Source organism: Lissotriton helveticus, chromosome 8 (assembly GCF_964261635.1).
Source record: "Lissotriton helveticus chromosome 8, aLisHel1.1, whole genome shotgun sequence".
Classification (NCBI taxonomy): domain Eukaryota; kingdom Metazoa; phylum Chordata; class Amphibia; order Caudata; family Salamandridae; genus Lissotriton; species Lissotriton helveticus.
In genome coordinates this window covers 423,546,335-423,552,334 of record NC_136069.1, presented here as the reverse complement: position 1 = coordinate 423,552,334, position 6,000 = coordinate 423,546,335, and positions in this window count along the sequence as shown.

The following is a 6,000-nucleotide window of genomic DNA, read 5'->3' as shown; positions in this document are numbered from 1 at the left end:
TACTGCTCTTCCTGATAGCGTGTCTCCCCTCCCGCTGGCACAGGAACAGGAAGCAGTCTGGAACCACCCAGGCTCCCCTAAACCAATGCAGCGTTGTGATGGGTCTGAGCGCCGTGGCTCGGCTCTCAGATGGGGCATGGAGGCCTGGGCATGTTCTCCACCCAGGCTGTAATGCAGCCTGGGTGTTGAAGAGGGAAAGTGTGCATGACTGTTTTGGGCGGCCCAAGAGGGCTAGCCAAACAGTCATTGCACACTTTGGAGTGGGGGAAACACCTCCTTGGATGCTCTATCAGCCCCGCCCCACCTCGCAAGCTGCCTTGCACCAAAAAGGAAAATATAAAATGATAATAACTGAGTTATACTACTGAAAAAAACAGTGGGGCGACGCTCGTCCGCCTTAGCGGAGGAGCTGCCACAGCTTAAAGAGGATCCATACTTCTTGCCGCGTACTTGCAGAGTTAACCCCCAGTGTGAACAATTGACCCAACAGTTTCTGTGGTCAGCAAAATCCCTAATGTTTTCAGAAGCTATCAGGATCTGTCTATGAGACACAAAGATTCATGGTGTCCCCAGCAACCACTGTTCTGGGTACAAGATATATGTTGGCTTCACTAAATCCCCCTGAACATCCAGCTATGGTTAAACTCAAGGTTGTTCGGAATCCATGCAAGCCAAGGTCCAAATGATGTTTAGTGAGCTGGAGGCAGCTCCAGTTTATATGCCGGAAGATGAATAACACCAATTGCCAAGCACAGTTAGTGCATCTTTACAGTTGAGAACCATCCACTCTGGAAAGATCCTCTTCAGAGACTGTAGTGCATAAGCATTTGTCTACATGCAGATGCTCAAGGATACCTTTCAGGGTTACTCTTGTACATCAGTATGGTGAGTTTTCTCTACAGAGGTCCTTGGACAAAGAAAAACGTTGGAAAATGAAGTGGGTGATAGAGTTGTCCTCTGTGGGCAGCATCCATCTTCATTTGTAAATGGCATTCTTTTTTCACAAAAATAAAAGTTTGTGAATTCTTATCGCTAACTCTAATGACAGTTGCACCAGCAATGTCTGTGCTTTCATTATGCACTTCTTCTAATGTTCGCGAAAGATACAGTAGCACTTTTGCACAGAACGTTCGTAAACATTATATTTAAAAAAAATAAGAAGGGGGCCTAGCTGCTCTCAAGTTTCTAGACTTAATATGCAGGGGGCAGGAAGCAATTTCCCAAGATGTAACTAGGCACTCCAAAAGCAAGAATAAGCAACAACCGGATTTTGTACCGAGGGGTTCTAGAGTATTTATCCATTGAGACTACATGGTGGGGAGAGAAATTTCTGGTGTCCCTCTCTGGGCTCACCAAATCTTGACAGAGAGGAGCATTGGTTTACAATTTTGAGACATCCATAGGGATCCCAGGCTTCACAGGCTATTACCAACAAGCATTTGCAATGCAATAGGTCTCGCATTAGGAAAGTTTGAGCTATTGGTATTGTAAATGACACATTTTTTATTTATGTTTTGTTTTTGAAAATAGCGAAATTAATAGCTTTGTCATTTACAATGCCAATAGTTATAACTTTTGCATATGTGACACGTATAGCATTTGTAATGCAACATGTGTTGGATTTACGTGACTTACATGTATTGATATCACAAATAACAATGGCTTTTAATTTTTTTCAATAATTAATACTTAAATAAAAGTGAGGGTGAGGGGGTGTGTGAAGTTGAGAGGGGGTGTGAGGGTGAAAGGGTGTGTGAGGGTGAGAGGGCTGTGAGGGTGAGGGGGTATGAGGGTGAGGAGGTATGAGGGTGAGGGGGTGTGAGGATAAGAGGGTGTATGAGGGTGTGAGGGTGAAAGGGTGTGTAAGGGTGAGAGTGTATGAGGGTGAGGGTGTGTGAGGGTAAGGGTGTGTGAGGGTAAGGGTGAGGGTGTGTGAGAGTGAGGGGGTTTGAGGGTGTAAGGCTGAGGGGGTGTGGGTGGGTGAGGGGGTGTGTGAGGGTGAGGGAGGGTGAGGGGGGTAAGGGTAAGGGTGAGGGGGGTGAGAGTGGGGGTGTGAGGGTGAAGGGGGGGTGAGGGTGAGGGTTTAAGGGTTAGGGTGTGTGGGTGTGTGTGTGAGGATGAGGGTGTGGGAGGGTGAGGGTGTGTGAGGGTGAGGGTGTGTGAGGGTGTGTGAGGGTGATGGGGGTGAGGGTGAGGAGGTGTGTGAGGGTTAGGGTGTGTGGGTAAGTGAGGGTGTGTGAGGGTGAAGGTGTGTGAGGGTGAGGGGTGTGTGAGGGTGAGGGGGTGTGAGGGTGAGGGGGTGTGAGAGTGAGGGGGTATGAGGGGGAGGAGGTGTGTGAGGGTGGGTGGGGGTGAGAGTGAGTGAGGGTGAGCGAGGGTTGTGGGGGTGAGAGTGTGAGGGTGTGTGAGGGTGTGTGAGGGTGAGAGAGGGTGAAAGGGTGTGTGGGGGGAAACCTGCATGTGGTCACACTACGGAAGGAAAAACAATATTCTAAGAGGAAATGTAGCCACTGGGATCGATATGGAATCTGTGGCTAAAACGAAGTTAAAAGGCCTCAGCAGTGAGTCTGGCTCCTAACACTGAGGAAAATGGAGGAACACCTGGGGTCTTGATTTTTAGGAAAGCTACCCTGCTGGAAAAGAGGGGGTTTTGTTTGTAGGGATAATTGATGCTGTGTGTGTTCAGTACGTTAAGGAACATATTGCTGATTCCTAACATGCTACCGTTGAAATTGATATTATGTCGTGCTGAGAAGTGAAAAAAATTAAGAAATGTGAACCAAACAGCAATCGGAAACTCCAGATGTAAAGGTAGCCTGCAGAGAAGTTCATTAGCCGCGTTGCAGGTACTTGTTTATGGTAAAATGGATTCAATGATCAACGAGAGCCAACTGTGCAGCCATAGGCGCCTCAATAAATTGTCCTGAATAGGAGGGTAACCCAAAAAAACAACATCAGATGGACAGCAGGGGGACATTACAATTATTGTGCAAAACTGCATTGCAACCAGACATGCCAATAGACCCGATTTAGGCGGGAGACTCACGATTCTTCAAGCCAAAAATGGCTTTCTTTTAACTATCTCCCGCCTGAAATTGCTTATTGTTTATTGGAAGTCAATAGGGAAATTACATTCTCCCTATTTCTATGTCGAAATCTCCCACTTCCCTGTTCTTAAATGTTGGTACGTCTGATTGCGACTGCTCTATCTGAAGGCATTTCCTTCTTGGAATTAATGTCCCAATGCTCTATCCGAAGGCATCATGTTGTCGGGATTAATGTCTCGAGTGTTTCCACATCAAAAGCACTTTTAAAGCCGTGAACCTCGACGCTGCGCACTTCAATTGGCTGGCTGCTGGGAAGCTGTAAGAGCTAGGCTTCTGCTGAGAGTTTGCCCAAACTTTGCTCAGTTGATTGCAGACCTCGGTGCCTCGGGGTTCCGTACCTCATAAATGTTTATGACTGGCTGACTTTCTCGCTTCACCACCTGGATTTGTGAAGGCCTCTCGGTCTCTGCTGGGAATGTGCCCCAGCTAGGACCCGGCTGCTCGCCCCTATCACCCCTCTGACATATGAGTCGGGCTGTGACTGGCAGGTCGGGACGGGGAAAGACATTCAGCTGGAGTAGGCTCTGTAACTGCTGTAAAACAAAACACTCTAAAACACGGGGTGAAAAAGGAGCAGGAAAGAGCCAGGGCGGGCAGACAGACGGGAATCCGCGATAAAACCAGGTATGTATCCGGGCTGTGAGGAGACCTGGGAGGGCGGGGGCTGCCCGCGCATGCGCGGCATTTCTAACTTTTGCTCTGAAGAGCCCCAGTTACAAATGCCGCGCATGCGCGGGTAGCCCCCGCCCTCCCAGGTCCGGCAGCTGAAGTCCCGGGTCCCAGGAGGGGGTCCGGGTGAAGAACATCGGGAAGCACTGCGGGGCTCCCATGCCCCGAGTCGTGCTGGCAGAGAAGCCCCGCGTGTGGCAGATGATGCAGAGATGCGCAGCGACAAGAGCCCGGGGAGGTAAGAGGGGGGAGTGGAGCTGTGTGTGTGTACGTGTGTAGCTGTGCGTGTGTATCTATATGTGTGACTGTGTGTCTGTTAGCTGTGCGTGTGTATATGTGGGTCTGTGTGCGTGCGCCTTGATGCATTGTGCCTGCGTGGGTGTATGTGTGTGTGTGCGCCTGCGTGAGTGTGGCTATGTGTGCGCGCGAGTGAGAGCGGCGAGAGGCTGGCAGGCTGTGAATCTGACACAGGAGATGTGCACGGCGCCGGCTTGGGCGTGCGCGCCCACGAAGTGAAATCGCCGCGTGCACATCCCCTGTCTCAGATTCCCGAAAACTGACAACAAAAGATACTTCGCTGGACGCAATGCTTCGCATTGCCTTCTCCAGCTCGACCTAAAAAGAAATAACAGGGTTACTGTCAGGGACAAAGGAAAAAAGGTATTGCATAAAGCAACCAGTGGGCAGAATAGTTCAAACAGGCCACTAAGAAAAGAACACATGGCATAGAAAGAGAAAGAGGAGGTTACATAGAAAGAGGGAGGTATGTAAAGAGAATCAAAAGAAAAGGTGCAGGAGGAGTGAAAGCGAGATGCAACCGCGACAATAGCTCATTCTTTATCTCCTGCTAGAGAGCAATTTGATTCCAAAAGCCAACAAGCATTGGCATAGCCAATAGGTTTCGCCTTTGGGACCTTATAAGTGTTTAGCCTTGCAACAGTTGATGTTGTTGCACGAAGGATATTGTGCTGCATAACTAAATACTTATAAAGCCCCAAAGGCGAGACAAATTGGCAATGTCAATGCTTGTTATATTTATTTCTCCACTCCTGCTGTCCACCCTATGCATATTTCTCTCTTCTCTGCCTTCCTCCCTGGGTCTGTGTTGCTCACGTCCGCACCCCCCTCTTCTATGCCACCTCTGTATATTTCTTTATAACTGGCTCTGACCAGGTACAGTACACATCTTAACACTGGTTCTGGTCCTGCAGAGGTTGGTAGGATAGGGGAGGGTGAGATCAGTGGAGGGGTGGGAGTGAATGGTAAAAATGCTGGAAGTGGATATTTTCCTGACAGGCCAAAAGATGTGTGTATGTGTGTGTGTATACATACACACACACACATATATCTATGTATATATATGTGTGTGTGTTTATATATTCATGTTTAACAAGAGAGCAATCCTGCAAAATGAGAGGTCATGTCCACACTGGTGCGGGTGCAGGACCCGTAATAATTCCGACACAAAGGTCCTGGGAGAAGATAATCTCAGGAAGGCTCGCACTCCACAGTGTCAGCTTTCAAAAAAAGCTTTATTGGCAACGCGTTTCGCCTGATCCCAGGCTTCATCACGGCCACAACAACAGATTCATGGCGCCCTTTCACTCTTAAAAAGCAAACGCAGGGTGGGCACTCATCATAAATACAGAAGAAGTACTGCATCTTTTTGCTATGGCCCATCCATTTAACACCCGATATGAAAGTCATTCCTAACATTATTAGTAAAGCCTACATATCGTTGTTAACATAAACATTTGGCTGCTGCATTAAACCACATTTGTAGTGAGCAAAGTACATTCAGTACAAAAATAAAATTAAATAAGAGAAACATAAATAAATATAGAAAGGCCAAGTGGCTTCAGTGCATATTCATATTTCATGAGATTACCCTCATAATTCCATGCGCTGTATGCCTGCCAAGTGGCAAAAAAACTCCACACCCATCATGTCTACTGAATTGCACATAAGCAGGCAACCATCAGGCATAAAGATTTAAAATTATAAATATGTACAAAATTACAGCTGGCACAACAATATACAGTACCTCTCTCAATGCCCTACAAGTATTAGCAGAATTAAGATCCTCTAACCCCACTGTTTGTAAAAGGGAGTGACCAATACAAAAACCCTTGCACACTGCGGTAATCTGTGAGATTTGCAGCCTTGATGGTTGGCATGTCACATGATCAACTCAAGTCTACTGTACTGAGTGTAAACTTACCCA